Source organism: Micromesistius poutassou, assembly GCF_964030765.1.
Source record: "Micromesistius poutassou genome assembly, chromosome: 21".
NCBI lineage: Eukaryota > Metazoa > Chordata > Actinopteri > Gadiformes > Gadidae > Micromesistius > Micromesistius poutassou.
The window spans coordinates 8,548,614-8,575,414 of NC_140291.1; the positions used below are offsets into that span (position 1 = coordinate 8,548,614).

Below are 26,801 nucleotides of genomic sequence, written 5' to 3' on the forward strand. Positions count from 1 at the left end.
ACCCATCTCGGCCGCTTGTACCCGCAGTCTCGTCCTTTCAGTCATCACCCATCCCTCATGACCATAGGTAAGGATAGGAACGAAGATCGATCGGTAGAACGAGAGCTTTGCCTTGCGGTTCAGATCCCTTTTCTTCACAATGGTGACAATTCTCTGGCCAATCTCATGCTCCATCGTACCCTCACTTGAAAGTCCCCGAGGTACTTAAACTTCTTCACTTGGGCTAAGGACTCATTTCCTACACGGAGTAGGCAATCCACCGGTTTCCTGCTAAGAGTCATGGCCTCAGATTTATTGGTGCTGATCCTCATCCCAGCCGCTTCACACTCGGCAGCCAGCCGATCCAGTGAGTACTGAAAGTCACAGGCCGATGATGCCATCAGGACCACATCATCTGCAAAAAGCAGTGATGAGATCCTCAGACCACCGAACTGCAACCCCTCCCCACCACGACTACGCCTCGATATCCTGTCCATGAAAATCACACACAGGACAAAGCGCAGCCCTGGCGGAGGCCAACACCCACCGGGAACGAAACTGACTGGCTGCCGAGAACGCGGACATAGCTCTCGCTTTGGGTAAAGAGATTGGATGGCCCTGAGGAGTGACCCCCTTACCCCATACTCCCGCAGCATCTCCCACAGTTTCTCCTGGGGGACCCGGTCATAAGCCTTCTCCTGATCCACAAAACACATGTAGACCGGATGGGCATACTCCCAGGCCCCCTCCAGGATCCTTGTGAGAGTGAACAGCTGGTCCGTAGTTCCACGTCCGGGGCGGAAACCGCATTGTTCCTCTTCAATCTGAGGTTCGACTAATTCTATTGAATTGCAGCAGGCAATTACTGTCAATGTAAACATAGTGTTTGTGGAGAACAGGTCATACTTATAAGTGAACTCATAGTCGTGAAGACCTTGATAACCCCACCACCAATCATATGATATAGTGCAATACAAGTAATAGGAACACAAACCATGCTCAGAGGAGTCCGCTTTAGTTTTAGTTTTAATGAAAAGAAAACCGTCTTCAGCAAGGCAGCAGAGAAGTGACCTAGCACTCTCATTATCAGAACCGACCATTATTTCTTCCGGATGGATATATATGGCTAGACTCCTTAAGACAATTACTGTGAGGGTCTGAAAAGCCACCGGTATGAATATACCGGTGGAAGTATCTATCCTGGAAGATGATATTTGCTGACACGGTTAGTGAGGAATGGTTGAACTGCTGCTGGTAAGAGCTTGAGGAAATGAAATGCTGAAAATATAAGATAGTGAGAAAACAAAATAGAGTAGAGGACAGAGGCAAACCCCATAGAAAAGAGGAAACGTATAATTGATTTCTCCAACCTAACCTTGTACCACACTGTGTTGAGAAGAGTTATGTTATATATATATATATATGTTATATAATTATGACTCATATGACTTTTGGTGAGTTTCACATGGAAAACCTATTGAATAAAGTCGACAGCTGAACTGTGGGGACGAGCTTCAGAGGTAATCTCACGTGCTAATTATGCTAACACGCACATTAGCAAATGCTAAGTACCGGAGCATGCAGTACAGTTGGACCAGGATGTTAATTAACTGTAGTGAAATGTCAATGTCAAGCTCTAAGCATGATGTCCATTTGATATAGGTTAAAAGGTTATAGGGATGGGAAGACTTGTGTCATGGTACTAAGGTTTTCCCAAACTCAACTCTACCCCTCCATTTTGTTCAGTGCTGTGAAACACGATGTCCCATTTCCACTCTGACTCAATGGGTGGTGAACTTCAACCCCCCTCCCTCTCCAAGGAACTGTTGTGACTTGTTGATCAACGGACACTTATCTCATTCTACCTCAGGATTTCTTTCGAACCAATCATGCACCACTGCACTCGAATCGGGATCAGAATTGCTTTTTATTTTTTTTAGACTGTTGGGATCAGCATGACAACTATTATTGTTTCCTTCCTACTGTGGTTAGGGAGTAGAAGGGGAACTCCACCGCTTGCTCTTTGTTCTCAGCCCTAACAATCTGGTCTGCAGCACCGAGGGCCGTGGCATTACTTCAGTCAAGTGCAATCCTGAATTGTTTGCGGACGCACAACGCGCACCATAAGTCTGAGCCTTTGTGCGTTTGGCCTAGGGCACGCATTTCACTGTCAGGCCAGGTTGATGTCACTTTGAAGGTTACCACGAGGTCCCTCTGATGTCACCAGGTCATTGTGATGTCACCATGATGTCAGTGTGAGGTCACTATGTGATGTCACATGTGGACATCAGAACGTCACCGTGAGGTCATTTTGAGGTCAGCGTGTTGTCATAAAAGGGCTAGGAAGGCAGTCTGTTGGCCCACAGTGCCTCACCAGCAGTGCATTCTGGCAGGAGAACTTTACAGCTAGGGGCCTGTTTTGGATTCACGTTATTACACGTGAATGAAGTTGACATGCAGTGATTAAAAGGTTTAATCGGTTTATATGTCAACTCAGATGCATGTTTAAAATACTGGAAAGAGTTATAAATATGACCACAATGGATATTTCTTCAAAAAAGCATCAGCTTAAGAATTAAGGTGCAGAAGAGAGAGTAGCCAGGCGAAGTAACTATGGAGCATGACAGGTTGAAGGCAAGCAGGCTCAGCGAGCCATATGCTGGCTGCCTGAGCATTGATCTCTTAAACGCTTGATGGCTTATGAGGGAAGTAAAAATAAACCTCTATCGATAGCCCGTAGTCAATATGTTAGACGGTGCGTGGCTCCGCTGCGGCCCCAGCGCACTGCAAAATACCTGTAATACACTGTCTGCAGGACAGTAGACGCATTAGGCACCCAATGTGTGTGTGTGTGTGTGTGTGTGTGTGTGTGTGTGTGTGTGAGTGTGTGTGTGTGTGGGGGGGCAGTGTGGTTTCGTTGCTGTAATGTAACTGTTATGTTGAAAAGTTTGAATGGCTGATGGCTTGGAGTACAAATGTAAATGTACAGCCAATATAAGTAAGTCTTATCATTGAGACTGAATTCTGGAGATTTCAAAGTCAACTGCAAAGCTCAAGATAAATAACAACTAGATATTACAATAGCTAAACCCCCCAAAAATGTGAGCAACACACAAGTACACAAGTACATACGTTTTCTACAAACCACCTGAGGGGTAAACATACAGAATGCAAAACAGATCAATAAATAACTAAACAGAAGCACGCGTGTTATTGAAAAACTCATTCCAAGGGGTTTATCTCACAATCTCTGCTTGCGCTACCCTTGAGAGTGACTCACAAACACACACACACGCACACACACACACACTCATTGGTTTATGCCTGGCTCTACAAAAAGACAAGCGGACAAACAAGATGTGGGGCATTCCGCTCAATAGCACACAGATAATACGATTTAGTCTATTATTTTTGTCTATCCTGCCGGTCTCGGTTTGGCATTATCTTTTCCTATACCTGTGTGTGGGTGTGAGTGTGTGCCTGTGTGTGTTTTTGTGCCTGTGTGTGTGTGTGTGCGTGTGTGTCCTTCTACTCGTTTCTGGGTGAGGTCTGTGGAGGGTCTCCGCACATTCTAAAGATGGCCTTGTATAGCCGTCTGAGCCACCGAGTCCAATAAAATAAAGTACTGAGAGAGAGAAAGGGCTGGCCTGGCGGCTCTAACGCATGGGAAGACTAGCATGTCTCCAGGTTATGATCCACACGGCTTCCTCTGCAGCGCCATTTCTTTGTTACATCTATCCACGCTGGTAGCTTGACAGCAGCTACAGCTACTCCATTTGGAAATCGGAATCAGTTATTTTTTATTTGCACAAACAAGGAACTAAACTCACCAAACTTAAGTGTCTTGTGAGTTTGGTGCTTAAAAGACATAAAGAAACATCATATGAGCAAGTTGTGTTTGCGCAATGTTTTGGTCTTAGATGGACCAGAAGGGGGGGGGGGGGGGATGGGTTGGGGCCGGCCTCCTCCTGGAGTTTGCTACCAGCTGTACAGGTTTCAGAGCGTTCAGCTCCACGTTGTTCCAGCTTCACCAGGAAGCCAGGTGGTCAACTTCCTTTGTGTGGGAGGACTCATTTACATTGGAGATGAATCCAACGAGGGTTGTGTTGTCCACAAATTTTAGTTAGAGTTTGAAAGGAAGGGAGACTAGATGTACAGGGGTTTAGTGTCTTTAATAAATTTATTTTTGCATTTCTTCAGCTTTATTATAGACAGACTCATTGTGAAAACGCATCGAGCTGTCGAAACGCTGACGTACATATTCAAGGCGACTGTGTGGTGCTGGTTCTCGCCAAAAAAAAGTGGAGCGCATCAAGCCTGCGCACTGTATACAAACATACAGTCTAGGAGGAGAAAGCAGTTGTTAAACCTTTTAGATTGAGCAGAAATACTTTTTAATTTATAGTTAGAAATGACATTTACCAAGGGGCTGTATTTATAGTTACACATACTAATAATACAAATCAAATCAAAATAATAATAATTAAACGCAACTCTAACGTCACCAAGCTGTTGGGGGGAGATGACGTCATCGTTTGCGTTTCAGGCGTCCACATGAATCCGAATACGAAAACACAGGTCAGTTTTTCTTATCCACCCTGGGACCTGGTTTCAGAAAAGTGTGTTTTCAGCACCGAAAACGATGGATCCGTCTGGATGGTCGGTCCAAACGCACACCAAAAAATCGGTTCTGTGTGAACGGGGCCTTAGTCCCTCTCAGACCGATGAGACTGGTTGAGAATTATTGTCCCAGCTTCTCAGAGTACTGTTGTTTGGCCTACCTGTTTGCCTTGCCAAACGTTTACTTAACCCTGTCCCAACTTGTGAAAGCCTTCTCCAAACAAAGCTGTCTGAGACTTGCTGTGAGCCAGGGTCTGTTGTCGTTACAACTGGTGTGTGCTGGGATACAGCTGTCCTCACAGAAGCTGATGCATGAAGTCACAGCCTCAGTGTGTTCAGGCTGTTGGAAACAGTTATGAGTGGATATTAACTCATATGTGTGTACTTATTCTATCTCAACGTTGTCTTCTATGAGCCACAACAGCTAATTTAATCTGTCTATGCCAAACCAAGACCAAAGCAGCTGGTGTTTAAAGAGTTTGACAGCTGGTAGCTAAGAGGCATGTTCACTATTTATCTTGTGGTTTCACAGACACTCATTCAAAGAGACTTACAGTACGGCCGGGCGATACGACAATATATAATGGTTCGATAGAATAATCAAATGTTTGAGAGTCTACTATAACGCCTCTAAAGCTATGTATCAAATCAGCGGCAGAACGACTTTGGTCGCAGAGCAGCTGAACTCACTGAGCATACCTTATTGAACACTACACGATAAACAATCATTTAAATTAATTTACAGGATCATTCAAATTAGGTATTGCCATATGATTATTTACACTATCTTCTCATATTAATTCCTGAAAATGATTTTTTATAAAGTTTTAGATACATGTAATTTATAGGCTGATATGGTTAATGTTAGATCATCTGAGTCCATGTGTGTGTAGCGTTGTAGTAGTTGTAGCTCATCAGATCACAATGCCAGATCTGAACTAGGACTGTCCAGGCTGACATTTAATGCTTCCTGGCGTGATAGGAGAAAAAAAACCTGGTGATTTTTAGCAAGGACAAAGGTGGTCAAAGGACAAAGGTCATTAGGTGGATGTCCACAGCTGTCTATCAAACACACAGACACGCAAACACACACAGACCAGTAAAAGGAGCACCTAGACAATGACCAGAAGAACACACACACAAATAACTAAAATATATAAAATAAGTCACTGTCAAATAATTAGCAAACAGATATAGGCTCATTCAAATCAGACAGGCAATGACATCATTTATAAAACAATATGTATTTAATAGGATTGTAGGGACAGGTTTGGGAGTGGAGAGAACACAACATGGAATCAGCATCAGTGTTGAAATATTTGAAACAAACACACAAAATACAATATGTGCAACTAAACATTGGACAAAACATTACTCCTTAAGTAAAACTGTCTTTTCACAGGTGTCCGAAATGTATTCAATAATCAAACAATTCTTATTACGTTCATAACTTTGCTTTGTAGTTCCCATATATGGTTTTCCACTGCTGTCAGGGTCCTGCAGCTTTTTGAGTACAGAATTAAGACGCTGTTCTGCTTAAGCACTCAACGGCCTTCCCACTCGAGGTCTTTATTAAGCGAGTACATTACATTTGTGTGTGTGTGTGTGTGTGTGTGTGTGTGTGTGTGTGTGCATGCTGTAGTCGCCGGTATAGGGGAGAGCGAGAACAAAGAATATGGGATAAAGCATTGGGAGGCAGGTGTGAAATAGTTTTGACAGACGTATAGTACAGCCTCTGAGGAAACTGGAAGTGCACAACAAAGGCTTAGGGAAAAGTGCCAGAAAGTAGTGCCTACGGCAGGGTTTTGTTGAACATGGACCCCAATGAGACTCAGCATCAAGTTTAGAATACAATAGACTTAAACACACAGAGAAAGAAACAGTACTAAACAGGTTAGGGAAAACAAGCAGACTGAAAACGTCCTAAATATAATAACAAAACAAAAGAAGGCGGCTTGTGGCTCAGGAGGGGGAGCTGGTTGACTGGTAACTTGAAGTTTGCTAGTTCAATCCCCGGCTCCTCCTAGCTGAGTGTTGAGGTGTCCCTGAGCGAGACCCCTCACCATCACTGCTCCTGACGAGCTGGCTGTCGCCTTGCATGGTTGACGTCGGTGTGTGAATGGGTGACTGTCAGGCAGTAATGTAAAGCACTTTGAGTGGCCACTGGTTAGAAAAGAGCTATAGAAATGCAGTCCATTTACCATAATTGCCGCCCAATAAACCAATTAACAGTTAAACCCAATCAGACTAACGAGATTCACGACCTGCTGGGGTGATATCAGCAGGTTGAGGCAACAGGAACATTGGGGGCTTGGGGCAGAAATGTTACGTTGAACATTAGGTTATTGGAAATGAGGAATAATAATTTAGAAATGTGTAAATTAAAGTAAAAAACATCCTGTCAAGGTCAGCTGCAGGAACGAGCAGGTAAGAGATCCAATGAAATGTAATGGAGCTCAGAGCATGTATGGCAGACAGACAGACTGCCAGACAGACAGACCATCAGCCAGGCAGTGGGTGTCAGAGAGAGAGAGAGAGAGAGAGAGAGAGAGAGAGAGAGAGAGAGAGAGAGAGAGAGAGAGAGAGAGAGAGAGAGAGAGAGAGAGATGTATAGCCTCTCTTTCCCCTCGGGACCTGTTATGTGCTCAGCCAGCTGGCAACGGCATCAGTAGAGTCTGGTGTTAGTCCACCTCCTCTTCTCACCTCCTAGCCTTCGCATGCTTCCCTGATGTGTTTCCAACTTCTAATTATATTCTTCCTATTTCCTCTCTCTCTCTTTATATTTATTTAAATGTCTGTTTTTTTAAATGTCCCCTTCCTTTCATCATTCCTTTTTCTTCATTCATTCTTTTTTTATTTATATTATATACTTTTATATTTTTGTTTAATTTCCTTGCTTTCTTGAATGGTTTCTCTCTTTTCTTTCACTCTTTCTGAATGTATATGTTTCCCTCTGTACCTCTGATCCTCTCACACACACACACACACACACAAGACAGGCATGTGTCTGGGCCTTTGACGATCCCGCCGTCATCATGAGGCCATAACACTTAAGAGGGTGATAAATATGAGCTGATTGATGCTTAACCTCCATTGCTGCCATGTTTATCCTGTTGCCATGACAACTGCTAATCGGAAAGGGCTGAAAAAACAGACAGGAGGGGGGGGGGGGGGGGGGGAGAGGGAAGCTTGTTTACTGCTGTCTGGTGGTCCTCGCACAGCCAGGGTGATAGGGAGAGAGAGAGAGAGGGGAAAACAAGGTTGGGAGGAGGGATGGAATCGAGGGAAACCTGATGGTTTGAAGTATCCACCAAGGAGGTAGGTGCTGAAGGTGTGGGGAGAGGAGAATGAACGGCAGATGGGAGAGATGTCTGGTAATATTCAACTTGGGTAAGAGGCGGAGGCGAGTGTGTGGGTGAGAGATTTATGCAGAGGAGGGGGTGGAACGGCAGAGGATTAAAATTATTTATTATTAATTATGTATTTTTTATAGGGGCAGGTTGATCCGGCTTCTTGGCACTTCACACTGCCAGAAGAGTTGAAAGATGGCCGATAAGAGGACCGGGTGGGGGTGGTGGTGTTGGTTGTGGTGGGGGGGTGTGGATGGGGTCTCCAGGGTTGCTGTTTGACTCCCACCTGGAGGGTTCCATGGTCCACCTGTAAGCATACTTGAGCAAGGCGCTAATCACTGACACGCTCCCCAACAACCAGCCTCTGGCTTCCTGCTAAGTGCCGGCTAATCTCTGTGAAGCTGTTTTTATTATTTATTTTTACTGCTGGTTAAATTACCATTTATATTAGCAAGTAGCAACAGCAAATATATATTTATATATATCAAAAGTTGTATTATTATGAAATATATAAGGCTACACGTTAGAATTATTAAGACACAAATTATTATTCATCGTGATTAAATGATTTACTTGAATTCAATGTGCCAGCCCGGCCGATGTTATGTTGCTTCATGTCATACATTAAGCGTTAGTGATTCCTCAAACTGTCCAGGACGGTAAAGTTTTTCCTTACATACATTTTTTATGCATTTAATGTGACTTTCGACAACTAGCTAATGCAGAGGAGGTCAGATTCGCGATAGATTCAGATATCTTGATTGATATGCAATTTATTCTTAAAGGGATAGTTCAGGATTTTGGACATTGGGTCTCATTTCCAAGTGAGCCAGTGTGTTATTGATCATTGGAGACCATTTTCAACAATTTTCATTCAGTCTTTCTATTTGCATAGATCGCTGGTGCTAGGCTAGCGCAAGTCGACGGGACCCACTAGCCTGCCAATAAAAACCCACTTACCCTCTTACCCACTACACAGTACACCCGAGGCAAATCACTTATTACGCCATACTATCAGTGTAAATGTCTGTGTTGATAGAATAATGTTTGAAATGAAACTATCCCTGCATCGCCTTGCATATTGAGGGACTACTTTCTCAGTGCGGCGGAATTCTACTTTTCTCCGATGTAAGTAAACCGAGAAGCGCACTTCAGTCGGGGACACCTTATTAGTAGCCTAGTACAACGGGATTACAGAGATTTATAGAGATTTATTATTATTATTAATCATTCACAGGTGGAAACCTCACCAACTTTGATATTTAGACTACATGCTTGTTATACAGTTGTGGTTAATATTCGCCAACTTGATAATGTCTAGCCTACCTATTGTATCAACATTAGAAACAATTTCGGATATAATTGTTTGTTTGGAAATAACATTGCACATTTTTTTAATGACACTGGCAAATTCATCAGCATAGGCACTATCTATGCAATACAATATAGTTGCTGTTTTACGTTTATGGAAAGAAAGATAATTCAAACAATGAATTTGGTGAGAAACTTGCTTTGTCTACACTATTCTCTGGGATATGGATAAGTAAATAACTTAGTTTTCTGTGCAAGAGTCAAATGGTTGAGTGGTTAGAGCACTCAACCTCAGAGTAACTATTCTCTTTTTTTTGCCACCGGTTCAAGCCCTGTCAGATGCGTCTTGTTTACGCAGTTCTAACGATAGATTTTGATGTTTGAAGTCTCTCGAACTCTTAATATAACAGTACCTAGGCCAGTGGCGGTTTTAGGCACGGGCGAAGCGGGCAGGCGCCCGGGGCGGCATTGCAGGGGCGGCAGGAGCACACGAGAAAAAAAATGATCCACACATTTTCTATTATCGATAATCCCCCCCCCCCCCCCCGTCAACAACTCCGCCAGCCCGTAATCGCGTTTGCTTTTACGTTGCCATGAACCGGAAGTGGCTCTAGTACCTCTTGTTGAAAGGGCTACAGCGCCACCTAGCGTAGCGGAGTCAGCCAGGTCTCCGACCATTATTCCAATCTGATCCGATGTATGTATACTCAGACAAGTGACAGCCCCCCTGTTGAGTGGCAACATCGTTATATGGCGTAATCCATGATAAGTCGATCTGGTCCGACCATGTAACTGCAGTGATTAACGAGAGGTTATTACATTATCAGATTAGCCTTAATTTCGCAGAACCTGATAATGTAATAATTCCCCAATATTGTAATAATTTAACAGCAGACCACCCATTAATTGGGTCCAAGTTGTGATACTGTGTAGACAACTCTAGTTCAAGAGCTCTAGTGCCACCAACAGGTCAAAGTTGGACATGCATTAATGTTATTAACTTTTGACCCGTTTATCCGTTTTTCACAAAGAAGCTTTCTTTTGAACCCTTGGGCCAAGCCTATTCAACACATCCTATCACGTAATTTTCTGCCATATTGGATTTTCCGGCATGTTGGATTTGATCAAAAACCTTTAAAAGGCCTCTCTTGTCACAAATTGTGTCTAATCTTCTCAAAACATTGCCCAGATGATCTTCAGCATGACACACGAATGCACTCAACAGCTTCTTGAAATTCAAAAACGTTTGGCCGTGACAGTTTATCAAACTTGATGGCTAAGTCACCAAACAGGATGTACGCCCATTTCACAGCAACAATTAACATATCTCAACCAAACTTGGTATATAGAGTCATGACATCATCCTGGGGACACCCAAAACATTTGGTGACCTTTGACATCTAGGGGGCGGTGCAATTATCGAAAATGTGTTTTAACTCCTATCTCTTCACCTAAGTGGATTGCAAACTTATTTTTCAATGTCTGGTGATATTGCCAGACCTCCCCAAATACCTCCAAAATTATTTTTCACTTCAGAATTTGGCTGCCATTTTGAAAGATGTCAAAATCAATAGTACATTTTCACAGGCCACATATTCTGTCCAATCTTCATGAAACTTGGCATATATGAGCTTCAGACCAAGTTGAACAAATCTGTCAAACAGCTTTTTCAAATTCAAAACCGTTTGGCTGTGACAGCCATCCAAATACGACGGCTAGGCCGAAAAAGGAAAAGAAGTAAGCCCATTTCTCAGCTACCCTTTAACACATCATAACCAAACATGGTACATAGATTCATGACGTTATCCTGGGATACCAAAAAAATGGTGAACTTTGACCTCTGGGGGGCGCTATGTTTAAACTGCTTTCTCTTCACATGTGTGGATTTCAAACTTATTTTCAATTTCTGGTTATAATGTCAGACCTCCCCATACAGCTTCTAAACAATATTTTTTTATGTGATACTTGTTGAAAGTGCTGATGGACATGTGTCTGACATAGTTCTATCTTGTTGCCGTGGCTACTCAGGCCTATTGCTGCTTGGCCCCATCATTGCTACTTGCAGCTATATTACTATTATTGTCTTTAATCATCTCAATTTCTTCTGCCATTATAGATCATCATGGCTGTCACAGCCAAATGGTTTTGAATTTGAAAAAGCTGTTTGACACATTTGTTCAGCTTAGTCTGAAGATCATATGCCAAGTTTCATGAAGATTGGACATAATATGTGGCCCCCTAGAGGTCACCAGATGTTTTGGGTGTCCCCAGGATGATGTCATGAGTCTATGTACCAAGTTTGGTTAAGATATGTTGAAGGGTTGCTGAGAAATGGGCTTACTTTCTGTTTGGCGACCTCACCGTCAAGTTTGATAAACTGTCACGGCCAAGCACCTTTGAATTTCAAGAAGCTGTTGAATGCATTCGTGTGTCATGGTCTGAAGATCATCTGGGCCAAGTTTCGAGAAGATTAGACAAAATTTGTGACAAGAGAGGTCTTTTAAAAGGTTTTTCATCAAATCAAAGATGGCGGAAAATCCAATATGGCGGAAAAAGACATAGGATGCGTCAAACTCGGCTTTGCCCAAGGGTTCCAGTGATACATTGTTTGTGAAAAACGGATGAAAGGGTCAAAAGTTATCACATTGATGCATGTCCAACTTTGACCTGTTTGTGGCGCTAGAGCTCTTGACCTAGAGTTGCCTACACAGTATCACCACTTGGGTGCTGTTAAATTATTACAATATTGAGGAATTATTACATTATCAGGTTCTGCAAAATTAAGGCTAACCTAATAATGTAATAACCTCCCGTTAATGTAACACTTTATTACATTATTGGTGCAAAGAATATTACATTGGGAAATGCACTCTATTACATTATCGGGAAGTTATTACATTATCAGGTTCTACACCCCCGCGCTGCCCCGGGACGTGCACAATTGCCCTTTGGCCTTTTTGTAGCTGGCTAATTGGTGTTCACTTTTGTAAGTAAGTGTTTTCTGGTGTGCATCTAAATATTTTCAATAACCCAATGTGTTTTGTATTTTGAATGGTTGTGTTTTCCCAATGGTACGCTGAGATTTCATTTTTTAACTAAGTGGCTTATGTATGAAATAGTGTGTGGTGTGCAGGAACAAGTGTGTTGCAGAAAGGAGCAAGTGTGTTGCAGAATTGCAAATAAAGTGCAAAGCAGCGCTTTTGTTTAAGGTATGGTTACATGTGTTTAAGGTATAGTAACAAAAACTTCAATTTGTGTTTCTTTGGTCTAAGCGTGTTCAAGCAATGGGCAAAAACCGTAAGAGCGATATGGATTGTGACTTTGTTTGGATTGCTCAAAAGGTCCCAGCTAGCTCAGTGCAAAGGTCTGGAAAATCGAAGGCTGGTGACATAGGAGGTATATTCTACCCCTGCTCCAGGATTGATGTCCATCTCGTCTGGCCAAGTACTGAGGAGCGTTTCTGCAGCATGCAAATAAACAAGGTGTCTCTGGGTATAAGGGATGTAAGTGTCAGTCTTCAATAGCGCTGTTATTGATCAACTGGGTTATTCTGCGGTGTAATATGATAAATAGTATTTCTGATGTGCCCGCCCGCTGCTCAAACCATTTATTAACATTTTATGGCTGTGCGGTTTTCGCAATTATTGCTGACCTTTCGGAAGCTGAAAGGTCCCACGGCGGCTTGTGATCTCAATGTGTTGCTCTCATCTGGGGATTGAGACATCTGTTGTGGGCCTTGGAGTCACTCTGTGGGCCTTTTCACTCTCCTGTTATATTCATGTACAAGCACATGCCAATCGCCTGGTCCATGATGCAAATAAGTCTCTCTCTCTCTCTCTCTCTCTCTCTCTCTCTCTCTCTCTCTCTCTCTCTCTCTCTCTCTCTCTCTCTCTCTCTCTCTCTCTCTCTCTCTCTCTCTCTCTCTCTCTCTCTCTCTCTCTCTCTCATCCCTCAACCCTTTCTTTTTTTCCATCGTATTCATATACAAAAGATCAGTTCATACAAGAACACAGCAATCAATAGTAAAAAAGCTTGCTCCCTCCCTCCCTCCCTCCCTCCCTTCCTTCCTTCCTTCCTTCCTTCCTTCCTTCCACCGAGGAGAGCAGAGGTACCTCTTTAAGGTGTAGCATCATTTACCATAAAGAAAGAGTCAGGGAAAGCACTTCTACTAAAATCTCATATTTATAGTCAGAATATTTATAGTAAGTGTATAAATGAATGCATCATACTTTTTTCGTAATGCCCGTACACCCTGTCATTCACGCCATTGCGGCTCTTTAAAGTTGTTTAAATGTGTAGAGCAATAGGCATGCGGTGAAATTGACAGTGGTTTAAAGAGGAGACAACTGAAACCTGTTTATTGATACGTTGAAAGGTTCTGTGCTCGTCTTTAAGGATCCTGTGACCCGTCTTTTAATGTACATTAAAGAGAACTCTACATTCACCATCTCCCCTTCCTTTGGGGGTATAAATAGTTATTGGACTTGGTGATTAACATTGAGACATGTACTTGTGGAAGTCTGTGATGTGCTTACTTACTACGCAGGATGAGTGTCATTAAGGAACCTACCAAATGTACAATTCATACATTGAGGCCTGTCATCATATACCTTGTTCATCAAGACTGATCCTCCGAGCTCAGTTATCACATTAAACTTCTGTTTGTTCCGACTCGACTTCACCAAGCAATCATTGACAATTAGCCAACTTGTTTTTTTGTGATCAATTTTTTTATTTGTCTTTTCAGTCAGTGTACACATTGCAATCAGTGTACACTTTGCAGGGGAAGCATCTTTGCAGCCCAAAATAAACAAATGATAAGCAAATTGACTTCTTTCAGCCCTGAATCCATATGTACAACAGGGGCACAATGAAACATTGCTTGCCCCGAAGCCTGCTCCCCCTAACCCTCCCATCCCTCATTCCCTCCAGCCCACCCAATCTGCCCCCTATATATATATATATATATATATATATATATATATATATACATACACACATATAATAATAATAATAAATAAATACACATAAATAAATACACACACACACACCTGGGAATCCCATATTGTGTACATACCCATTATGTACATATAATAAATGTCATTCAGACATAGAAGTATCAAAAAAATAGTAATAATAAATAAATAAATGGTACGATCATATAATGATATCCACAGAAGTCGCAGAGTATACATAAAATATATGCATAACTTTCGAATATGTGCTAATTTCCTCCATCATATGATGATATCCACAGAAGTCACATAGGATATATATAGGCTAATTTCCTCCATCATATAATGCTATCCGCAGAAACAGCAAGTGCATAGTGTGAAAAATACAAAAAACAAATGATATACATAGTTTACCATATACATGTGCCTTAAGGAGTCTACATTGCAAGCATAGAGCCGGACAAAGAATATGGAAAACACAGATCAAATAAAAACAATAGCGGAGAGAGACAGTTTGACCATAAGTATTTAAATTACAACATTTCATCTATTTTCTCCAACAACCTTGACCAGCAATCAATATTAGATATTTTGGCATAGTGTAAACGTGCTGTAGAGAGCTCCAGCTGTGCAATATCCCGATAAAAAGAAAGCCATTCCCTCACCGACAATGCATGTGGTGGTTTCCAACGGCAAGCTATCATTCTTTTAGCAGCTGTGAGACCCGCCAATAGAAGACGCTTGTTATTTATAGTTAGTTTCAAAGATGATGTGTCATTAAGTAGGAGCAAACACTGTGAGTGAGGGATGGTCCTCTCGATGATACTAGATATGATTGACGAAACATTATGCCAGAATCCATTGACCTCTGGACACTGCCAAACTATATGATAAAAAGTGGCAATGGTATTGTGTCTGAACAGAAATCACAATAAGGGTTATCTCTGAGTTTCATTTGCTGTAATCTTCGGGGAGTTAAATAAGACCTGTGAGTAAATTTATAATGTATCATTTGATGGTCAGGGTTTCTGGATGACAGAGATATATTTGACCATATAGTGTGCCAGTCTAGATCCACTGAGGCAGTAGTATCTGTCTTCCAGAGTCTATTAAGTGATAGAGGTATATATGAGGCTTTGGTTATAAATTTATATAGATCAGAGACGATACCATTGTTTTTACCCTTAGTGTCAAAAATGACATGGAGAGGATGATTTCCCAACTCTGTGCCCCAAGGAACACCCTGAGCACGCATTGCTGTACGTAGCTGTAGGTAAAAATAAAAAGTTCCCGGTAAGTTATGAGACCTCTCCAAGTCATGAAATTCACGGAGACCCAGACTCCCTATGATGTCCTTGAAAGTGTAGACACCTCTATTGCTCCATTGTGGAAACAGAATTGGTTTATTCTCAATTAAGAGAGAGTAATTATGAAAGATAGGAGATTGAGCAAAGAATGTATTGCGAATTTTGGCAAATCGATGGACTTGCCATACAGTGAAAAGATGTGAAATTATTGGCCCAAAATCTCGTTTGACTGTCCTATGGGGTATATTAGAATATATCAGACTAGATAAGCTATGTGGATATGTTATATGTTCTTCAATGGGGTGCCACGACACCAAGATCTCTGAATTCAGCCAAGTGATAAGTGGGAGTAAAACAAAGCACCATGAATACCATTCAAAGTTGGGCAGATTAACACCTCCTGATAATCTGTGTCTTTGTAGAGTAGAAGCTTTGATTCTGGTTTTTTTTTATTCCATAGATGTAAGAAGTGAAGAAGTGCTGATGATAGAACACAACTTCTTCCAGTAACCATCCGGTGGCGCTAGGGGAACCATAGCGCTGATGAAGTTAATGCAAGGCAATATATTCATTTTGATGACCGAGAGTCTGGCCTGAAAAGAAGTAGGGAGCATGCCCCATCTTTCTAGGTCGCCATCAACCTCTTTTAGAACTTTGTTATAATTTCCAGCAGTAATTAAGTTGAGGGAGGGATGGATGGACACTCAGATGGATGGACAAATATTTAAAATGATGAACAACTGGAATATTGGGGAGGTGTGTCTGATCAACCAATCCACCCAGCAACATTAAAGCTGACTTTGTCCAGTTTATTTTATAACCTGAAATACTGCTAAAGACCTCAAAAATTTTAAGAAGATGTGGGAGAGATTTAATGGGACTTTTTGTAAAGATCAAAATATCATCCACATACAAAGAAATGAAATGCAGTGTATTGTGAATAGTGATTGGTTCAAGAACCTCAGACTGTCGCATTGCCTGGGCAACAGGTTCCAAAGGCAGAGAGAATAAAAGTGGAGATAAATGAGACCAGATAAAGGAGATAGTGGAGACCATTAGCCAACTTGTTAAAGGTTGGAGAATTCCTCGCCTCCCAGTTTAAACACCAACGCACACATGTTTTTTCCTGCTGGTCCTTTACATCGAGCACTGGACTCCTTTGCGAGCTGTGAAAGTGATTCATTTACACATCAGGGCAGCCGCCAGATGGATTGACTTATTGGTAAGTGGAATTCAAAATAGTTAAAATAATACATATCAAATATGAACTTGTGAAATTTACTTCTAGAACAAATTAGATAATCATCTTCAAGTCTAGTTCTGAGATGACAGATGTAGTAAATATTCAATCGACCATTCAATAGTGAATATCACCTGCGGGCACCACTCCCCCTGGCTGTAGGTATCGGACACTCCCCCCCGGGCCCTCTGTCCCTCTCTCTCTGTCTCTCACTCGCTCCTCCTATCAATAAAAGGCTCAGTGCGTGTGCATCTGTGGTTTATGCTCTCAGAGTACACAGAGCAATCAATCCTTACTGAGAGAGAGAGAGAGAGAGAGAGAGCTGTTACTCTGGACGGTAGAGAGGGACATAGATCCCACCTCCACCAGGGCGGTGGCGGGTGACCAGAGCAGTCACCAGTCATCGATCCCTAACTCCACCTCTATTAACCCGCTGGAGCGTGGCCGGGGAGAGGGTTAGATTATTAGTCTTTATAAGAGGAGAGGCCAGGGCCACCCCATCATGGGGTTATGGAAACATATTCTGCTGCTGCGCCCTTGGTATCGACGCAAGGGGGGAGGGGGAGACAGATGTATGGGCAGTGGAGAGGAGGAGGCAGAGGTAGCGGCCCACCGGAAGATCACAGCGAAGGGGTTCCGGTTCGGTGTTGTTTGAAGCCCAAGTCTGCAGGCTGACTCTGGGATGGAAGCGTTATAGATCAAGATTTGGTACACAATCATTCCCCCAATCAATAACTACACTCATCCATGGTGGTCTGAAGGAGAGCTGAGTTCATTAGCTGGAAGTCGCTGTGGAAAAGGCTCCTGAATTACTTGTAGGACTTGGAACTTCCCTTTTGTGTCGGAAGTCCAAAAAATATATATTTCAGCTTGTTACTAAAAATAACTAAATACTGTCACTCCATAAGTACTACTGTAAAAATGGAAGTATGCAATATGAAATACTATAGAAATATGTATCGTTAATCGTATCGTTAAATTATAAATCCCTTTTGAGAATACATGAATAAATGAATAAAGGAAGAGTAGTTAAATGCAAAATGGAGAAATTAAGTAGTGAAAAGAGGTTAGGACAAAGGCCGGAGGAACCAATCCAGCTGATTTGCTCGTTTATAAACTAATACAAACTATTTAATCTGAAGAACGATTCCACGTCTTTCTCCATGGCTCCCCGTAATGTTTTTTTTCTCCCCAAGGACCAGATAATAATTGTAATTTTCTGTCCTATATAGATACTGTGACTGGGGTTAAAGAGAGGGCGGCAGTTTAAAACTATACTTCAAAGAATCTTTTGTATTCACCATGTAGCTAGTTAGCTCTCCCGCTCGCCATGGAGCTAGCATTAAAGGATAGAATGTTCCCTGACCCATCGTTGACCCAATGGCAGGTCAATCTAATTCAAACAGTTAAGGTTCCCATTTTCCCCCCTTTATTGGGATCATTTTTACAGTAAAAAGTCTTCAGTTCAGTCCAGTCGGCTCTTTGTAATAAATCTGTTAATTTCTATTAGACTTTTTTTTCACGGTGGCTTTGAGTTTGCTAGAAGTTTGGAGTTCTGCTGTACTACACTACGATATCTCTGGTTAAATTAGAGTCCTGCTTGGTGTGAGGCTGAATACAGAGTCATTATTATCCTACATGCTGGAACACAGGAAGATTTGTACATGCAGCAGGGAACCTAAACTATACACAAGGTCACATGGAGAGAGCGAGAGAGAGAGCGAGAGAGAGGTGTTACTCTGGAAGGTTGAGCTCCTCATACATGTGCCAAGGCAGAATGGACAGATGGTCACTTAGCGTGGTTGAACGAGGAGCCGGGGTCGGCCTCTCGACCGTCTGGTGTTTGTTTAGTCACCCAGTGTGACCGGCTAGCGTCACTCTCTGGAAAAAATACAACTAATGACTTTTTCTCTGAATCCACGAGGTGCGAATCACGTAATGAGGTAGAGAGACGGAGCTCCCCCTGTAACATATACAGAGATCTTATCTTACATGTGAGATAACTTCGTTTTTCGAGATAATTGATTGGTCAGTAGGGGGTGCTTTTACACAACTGCTCTAGACACTATGTTGATACAGCAACGCTAAAACAGCCACTTTCGTTTCACAGTGTACCCTGACTTTGAGCGCAACATACCCTAACATACTAACCCACTCATCGAGGTTCGTAGTATAGCCAGAGAAGGTATAGCCCACAGAGCGGCAGAAGGGTTTGTTGTCGTGACTTGTGACTTGTCTGGAACGCTACCAGGTCATGAGTCGTGACTTTAAGTTGTAACTTAAAGACACTTGAAAAGTGTCCCTGGAACGCAGCATTAATGTACTCACTTATTGTATGTTGCGCTTAGTTATAGTACTTAGTTGTGTAGCATCTTATCCTAGCCATCTTTGTTGTGTACGGGTTAACCTAACAATTGTTAGTGCTTGGCACTTGGTTCTATGAACGTCCTTACTGTACCGACAGCGATATATTGTATCTTCTTCTTCTGACAAATTTATTAATTGTAAGTCGCTTTTATCCAAAGCCCTGAATGTAAATGTAAATGTGATCGGTAAGTGACCGTTGGGTGGAGAATCAGAGAAGGTGGGTGTGTGATGTGTTCAGCAGCTCGTAGACAGCAGTGTTTGGACGGTGAGAACCAGAGTGCTCCTGTTGGTGGCGCAAACAACATCATCTCCTTTATGCATCTCCAGCAGATGGGATTTGAGGTGTGGAGTAACTTCATTGAACTTGTGTGCACAGATACACATGGGCACATACTATACATATGGCATTGCACACACACACACACACACACACATGCCCACACGCAAACACACAAACATACACACACATACACATGCACACACGCATTTGTGTGTGTGTGTGTGTGTGTGTGTGTGTGTGTGTGTGTGTGTGTGTGTGTGTGTGAGAGAGTAACATCTCCCTCTCTCTCTTTCGCGTAGGACTCATAACTCCTCCTCCGTAGTGCGTAGCTCTCCATTACCGCTGTGTTCACGGAAGGGGGAGGCAGGGAGAGGGGGTGGCCATTATTCTTAAGGGAGCACCCATCAATGACATCTGTGTGTATGTGTGTCTCTGTGTGTATGTTTGATGTATGTCAATTTGCGTGTGTGTGTGTGTGTGTGTGTGTGTGTGTGTGTGTGTGTGTGTGTGTGTGTGTGTGTGTGTGTGTGTGTGTGTACTGGTATTGGTATGGAGCGATGGAGAGAGAGAGAGTGAGAGAGAGGGCGAGAGATATATGGCCTTAGGGACATTGCTGGAGAGAGCAAAAGAACAATAGGGACAATAGCGACAAAGAGATGGTGAGTGAGAGGGTGGGAGAGAGAGAGAGACAGTTTAACAGAGATCCATGTTTGGTGTGGGCTCAAATTTCTCTATTTTTTCCCTGAAAAATAAGCAACGTTATTAAGAGGTTAATTACTTAATTACTCCGTCATTCTTCGCGGACATGAGCATAATTTAGGGTTTATCGTGGAATACTAAACAGCTATGGCTGACTTGATGCTAACTACGTTCTACCGTTAGCCCTGGCTCGTATCATCCACCGCGGAGGTATTCATGGAAGCTATACTCATCTAGTTCAAGCTGAAAGCGTTCATTTTTAAAGTGAAAATTACCACAGATAATAACAACGACTTTAATGTTGGAGGAACAATTAATCAACATCTAAGCAAAAGTCAGTGTATCACTGACTTATGGTAAGCTGGCTTCAACGGGAGCCATCTTCTGCCTCTTCTGGAGTCCTCATCTCAGGTTCAGATGTCATGGTCATAATATGGCAAACGATTAGCTTAACAGTGTGAATACTGGTGATGGATGGAAAATGGATGGATGGAAGGATGAATGGCTGGTTGGACAAATGGAAAGCAGGTGGCTGAATGGATGGATGGATATCATACAAAGACATGTAGGGTTGATAAATAGGGGAATTGTCTTTTTAAAGAAACTTTCTGAACATTACAGTTTGATGCTTGACTTGCAAAACAGGCCTCAGTGATACAGCTTAACACCTGCAGGGAGGACAGTTTGAGTTGTTAGAGTGTGTGTGTGTGTGTGTGTGTGTGTGTGTGTGTGTGTGTGTGTGTGTGTGTACATGCTCCAATTTGAAGGCTGCAGGTTTCTGTCTGCTTGATGCTTAATAGGTAAAGGAATGTCTTCATTAAGACATTAAAAACACGTACACACACACACACACGCGTGAACTCTCTCTCACACACACACACACACACACACACACACACACACACACACACACACACACACACACACACACACACACACACACACACACACACACACACACACGAAGACAAGGGTCTCTGGAGAGGGCTGATATACCAAAGTGATTCATCTTCTGCCGTTTCCCGCCTTCCTTTTCCGGCGACTCTTATTTATCATTTACCCTTTACTCTCCCTCCCTCTCCCTCTCTATCCCTCTCTTCTCCTCTCTGCTTCATATTTATCTCTTTCATTGTCTTTCACACTTTTTTTCATCCTGTCCTTTCCTTTAGGTGGCTGCCTCTCTATCCCCCTTCTCTCTCTCCCCCTCTCAAACCATTCATCCTTCTCTCTGCCTCACTCTCCCCCTTATATCTCCCCCTCTCTCCATCCATTCATCTCTCTCTCCCCTTCTCTCTCTCCCCCACTCAAACCATTCATCCTTCTCTCTCTCTCCATCCATTCATCTCTCTCTGCTTCGCTCCCCTTTTCTCTCTTCAGCTCTCAATCCATTTCTCTCTCTCTTCTTCGCTCTTCCCCTTAATCTCTCTCTCATTCCCTCTCATTATATTGCTTTTTCTCTCTCTGTCTTTCTATCACTCTCTCTCTCTCTCTTCACTCTATTTTGTCTGTTTGGCTCAGCACCTTGGCCGTTTCCCACAATGCTTTGCTCTGCAGGGAGGGCCTCGCTAGCTTGTTGGTGCTAGCATGAGATGTCTCATGGTGCCGGGGCAGAGAGACGACAAGCCAAAGTGAAGCCTGCTTTGGCGAGGCATTCTGGGGTCAATCCTGCACAAAATGCCCCAGATCTGCCTACTGGGGCATCTGGTTGTCTCACAGGAAGTACAGAAGGATGGTTCTAGAAGCTGCAGAACTCAGGAAGGCTGAGTAATGACCAAGGGAACAGGGGAGAGGGATCTCCGTGTTTTTAAATTTTGAAAGTATTAACAGAATTGTAAATGTCTAACGACCCTCAACTTCTTTACAATGCCTTTTTTATGAATTTGTGAAAAATAGGTTTAAAGAGGTTTATGATGTATATTTATAAAGTCCTGTTTAGCTCAATGTTGAACAATGCTTAAGCCTTCCTTAAGTGCTGAGGATTAGCCTTTTCCCAATGCACTTTTATTTTGAAAATGATTCTCAGAAGCTACCCTATGGTCACATCACAAGGGGGAATGTCCACCTAGACATACTGTATGAAAAATAGATAGACTGACTATCCTTATCAGTGCTAGGTAGTTACATCTGGGTGGCGTGTGTGCCCATACGTGTGATTGCTAGTGCTTCGATGCTACACGCGCAAGGAGACCCCCCACCCAGCTCCCCCTAGTACCTATTTTGTTTAATTTACAAATGGTGTGCTGAGATATTTATTTTATATGCTCTTTCTTTGACAATTTGAGGGTTTTGAGTATGTAGTGCCTTGATATTAGGAAGAAAACTGTTAATAATATGGTATATTCTCTTTAGAACAGACTATTGTGTTTGAGTGTTTGAGACATTTACTATATTTTGCATACTTTTTATGCATTGTATATAATATATACGGACAGAACACAGTTATATTTCACATTTGTCACGTGGCATTTGCTCTTGCATCATTTTTTATCTCATGCAGATGGGGGCTTCCATTTTGTTAGTACAGTGGGGGCTGATCCCTGGATTGACCCTCCTACTTGTGATGTCACCAAAGGTTTAATTTGGACATGGCTTGCAATGGTGAAACAACCTCACATTGGTGGTAAAAACGAAGTACCTGATTTAAGGATGAAGGTTTTTACTAACATGCTAACAATTTTAATCGTAACGTCAAACTATGTCCTTTTTGGCGGATTCAACAACTCTCAAATACTTTGTTTGTAGTATTTATTCATAGTATTGCCAGTAGGATCTCGTACCAAATCCTTATTATTGAGTTAAATAGCATAGCATTAGACCTTGTTTCTGCTATTTCCCCGGAAGCCTGTTAATGACATTCACTGACCTTTACGATAATCGCTTGTATTTTAATTCCAAAAATGGGATTATCGTCAAAATGTCACCATGGGGATGGTAATAACCCAGTTTCGGTTATTGCTTTGGTAATTCAAGAAGCTGACACTCCATAATACATCATCAACATTTATGCACTTATTTTATTATTTAGGAAATACAGTCAATTTTAAGTTAAACTTCTGCCAAGAGCCATTACGTTGTGTTGTTGTGCCCTACCTTAAACGATTCCCTGTTTAAGGTAGGCTATTTGACTTGGCATGTTAGTGCAAGGAAAAATGACCTAATATATAAAGAACCATTTTATATAGAATATTTCATAGAAAACAATATTCATACAAAATACAAGTGCAGAGTTATAACAGTACAAATACTCCAAATGTTACATAAAATATGCAAAAAAATATATCATATATATAGTAAACTGTACAAAATCAAAATTGTACGTACAAAATCTAGAATTGAATCTAATTGAGAAGGTATTTTTGAAATGGGCCTCTTAGCAGAGGGTTCACAGTGAGGACACTCGTATCAATCGTGCATGAGTTTCTCAGAGACCTGTCATCTGCAGGACTCCTCCTCCTCTTCCTCTCCTTCCTCCTCTCCTCTCTGATCTCTGTTCGGAGCATCCCGCTGACTGCTTCACCAGATGAAGTCCAGCCCCCATGCTGTTGTCAGGTGCTGCCTCCCCCGCACCCCTCTTATTTGGTTGTGGAAGATTTTTCTTGGGTTTTATTTTTTGCTTTATCTTTCATGTCTTTTCATCTCATAACCTTTTGCACCTGCTTTCACCCCGTTTAGAGAATCTCTCTCTCTCTCTCTCTCTCTCTCTCTCTCTCTCTCTCTCTCTCTCTCTCTCTCTCTCTCTCTCTCTCTCTCTCTCTCTCCTCTCTCTCTCTCTCTCCTCTCTCTCTCTCTCTCCTCTCTCTCTCTCTCTCTCTCTCTCTCTCTCTCTCTCTCTCGCCTGATGGTCACGTCTATGTCAGCGTTTTTCCAGCGCCCTTTGACCCCTCAGCTTTCAGTGTGAGTTTAGTCAATCAGAGAAAGCCCTGGAGCTTTCTCCAGAGTGTGGGGGTGGTGGGTAGGAGGGGTTTCATGGATCGAGACCAAGACCCTAAGATTATGACTGTATGAATGTGAGTGTGCCTGCTAAAAGTGTACCACCTGTATCGTCCGTCATTACTTCATATCTCTTTGCGTCTAGATATCCAAATCAGTCTTCAATTATATGTATTTTATTCATGAATGCTGTTACATTGAATGAATGAATCCACACATATAAACAGTGCCCTCTCCTCTAAGAGGTGGGGGGGGGGGTCCAGCCATTACATTTTATTCAATCCCATTTAGTGTTAGTGTATCTGTAAAGATGTATGCGTTCTATGAACATCAGTGCTCTCTCTCAGACTAAAGATCTGAACCTCTCCTCTGTGTTCATCCATTAGGCATGGGGTTATTGGTTAGTTAAAGGCAGCCCTCACTGATACACAGGGCTGGGTCAGTAACACGGGTCTCCCAGTCCCGCCACTCTGCGATAAACAAGAACAAATATCTTCTGGTATCCCGCTCCCACTTGTCCCACCGTTCTCACCATCAGGCGAGAGAACTCCAACAAGGGGCGGTCCTCGTGGTGTGCTCACGGGCAGGGGGCAGGATTTCAGAGTTGACTGACAGTAGAAATACAGACTCCGGAGTTGCTAAGAAAGGCTCACACAAACAAACACACCAAGAAAGAAAGGCAGGTAAATAAGAAAGAAAGCTACGAGCACAAAGGGACAGCAGTGATACAGGACTAACATGCATTTCGTTGGGACCTGATTGGTGGAAACAGGAGGGGGCTGACTGCCAGCTGCCAAAGCCAACAGGAAGAAGCCAAATGACGACGTCGCTGACAGCACCTTTCATGATCCATCGTATTGATATATCTCCTTATCTCTTCACAATAAAGAAAACAGTTGAACCGTTTTTCTCCAAGACCACCGGGACATTCTGCATTCCCCCTGATGCCAACAAGGACGTGTTTGACAGGGTGAGGACATTATTGTCTGTTCTATGCAGAGTAATTCTATGATTGGTCAGCTGTGATGCCTGCCAAGCCGGCTCTTACTGAGAGAGAGAGAGAGGGAGACAGGAGGAGGATGGAGAGAGAGAGGGGAGATGAGGAAGATGAGGGGAGTTGATGTTGACAAAGGGATAGGGAGAAAGTTGGGAGAGGGGCATAGTAAGAGAGAGAACCGAGAAAGCAGGAAGGAGAGAGTAGTTGGACAAGAAAGAAGTTGGAAAAGCTGGCACAGCAGGGGGATTTTGACAAAAGAGGGAGAAGAGATTTGGCGTTTTCCATTATACTATCTCGGCCTGGCTCCAATCGGTTTGATTGAAGGTGTCTTTAACTGACCATGCGCTAGTCTTAAGTCAACGACACAACAAAACACACACTTACTTCTACATTACAAAATACCGTCAAATTAGATTGATTTGATTAACATTTCATGTACTCAGCCTCCCTGGGAAAGTCTACTCTAAGGTGCTGAAAAGGAGGGTTCGGCCGATTGTCGAACCTCAGATTGAAGAGGAACAATGCGGTTTCTGCCCTGGACGTGGAACTACGGATCAGCTCTTCACTCTCGCAAGGATCCTGGAGGGGGCCTGGGAGTATGCCCATCCGGTCTACATGTGTTTTGTGGATTTGGAGAAGGCATAGGGACAGGCACAGGATATTGAAGCGTAGTCGTGGTGGAGAGGGGTTGCAGTTCGGTGAGCTGAGGATCTCAACACTGCTCTTTGCAGATGATGTGGTCCTGATGGCATCATCGGCCTGTGACCTTCAGCACTCACTGGATCGGCTGGCGGCCGAGTGTGAAGCGGCTGGGATGAGGATCAGCACCACTAAATCTGAGGCCATGACTCTTAGCAGGAAACCGGTGGATTGCCTTCTCCGGGTAGGAAATGAGTCCTTAGCCCAAGTGAAGGAGTTCAAGTAACTCTAGGTCTTGTTTGCGAGTGAGGGTACGATGGAGCGTGAGATTGGCCGGAGAATCGGAGCAGCGGGGGCGGTATTGCGTTCGCTTTACCGCACCGTTGTGACGAACAAAGAGCTGAGCCGCAAGGCAAAGCTCTCGATCTACCGGTCGATCTTCGTTCCTATCCTCACCTATGGTCATGAGGGATGGGTGATGACCGAAAGGACGAGATCACGGATACAAGCGGCCGAGATGAGTTTCCTCAGGAGGGTGGCTGGCTTCTCCCTTAGGGATGGGTGAGAAGTTCAGTCATCCGGGAGGAACTCGGATTAGAGCCGCTGCTCCTCTGCTTAGAAAGGAGTCAGTTGAGGTGGTTCGGGCATCTGGTATGGATGCCCACTGGACGCCTCCCTTGGGAGGTGTTCCAGGCACGACCAGTGGGGAGGAGACCCCGGGGAAGACCCAGGACTAGGTGGAGAGATTATATCTCAACACTGGCCTGGGAACGCCTCGGGATCCCCCTGTCAGAGCTAGTCAATGTGGCCCGGGAAAGGGAAGTCTGGGGCCCCCTGCTTGAGCTGCTGCCCCCGCGACCCGACCCCGGATAAGCGGATGAGGATGAGGGATGAGGATTTCATGTACTCAGGTTGTTTCAGCCTGAACAGAAACAATGATGATGACAATGATCTCTATCTCCTTTCTTTGTTTCCCCATCTCATTCCGATCTCATCAGCTCATTGAGAGACTAATTATTTCAGACTGGTCTAGTTTACACATTGGACAATGTTCCACACGTATTTCCCTGAGGATAAAAACACGACGAAACAGCCGCTTGGAAGCGGGTCGGCTGCGCTTTGGCCCA

At 43.1% G+C, this 26,801-nt stretch overlaps 1 protein-coding gene across 2 annotated transcripts in view; it reads left to right on the forward strand.

Annotated features, from left to right (window-relative positions):
• LOC311366589 (glutamate receptor ionotropic, delta-1-like) overlaps window positions 1-26,801 on the forward strand; it is a gene marked incomplete at both ends in the record, with an annotated part of 424,970 nt that overhangs the window by 75,040 nt on the left and 323,129 nt on the right. The gene's annotated exons all lie outside the window — the stretch shown is intronic.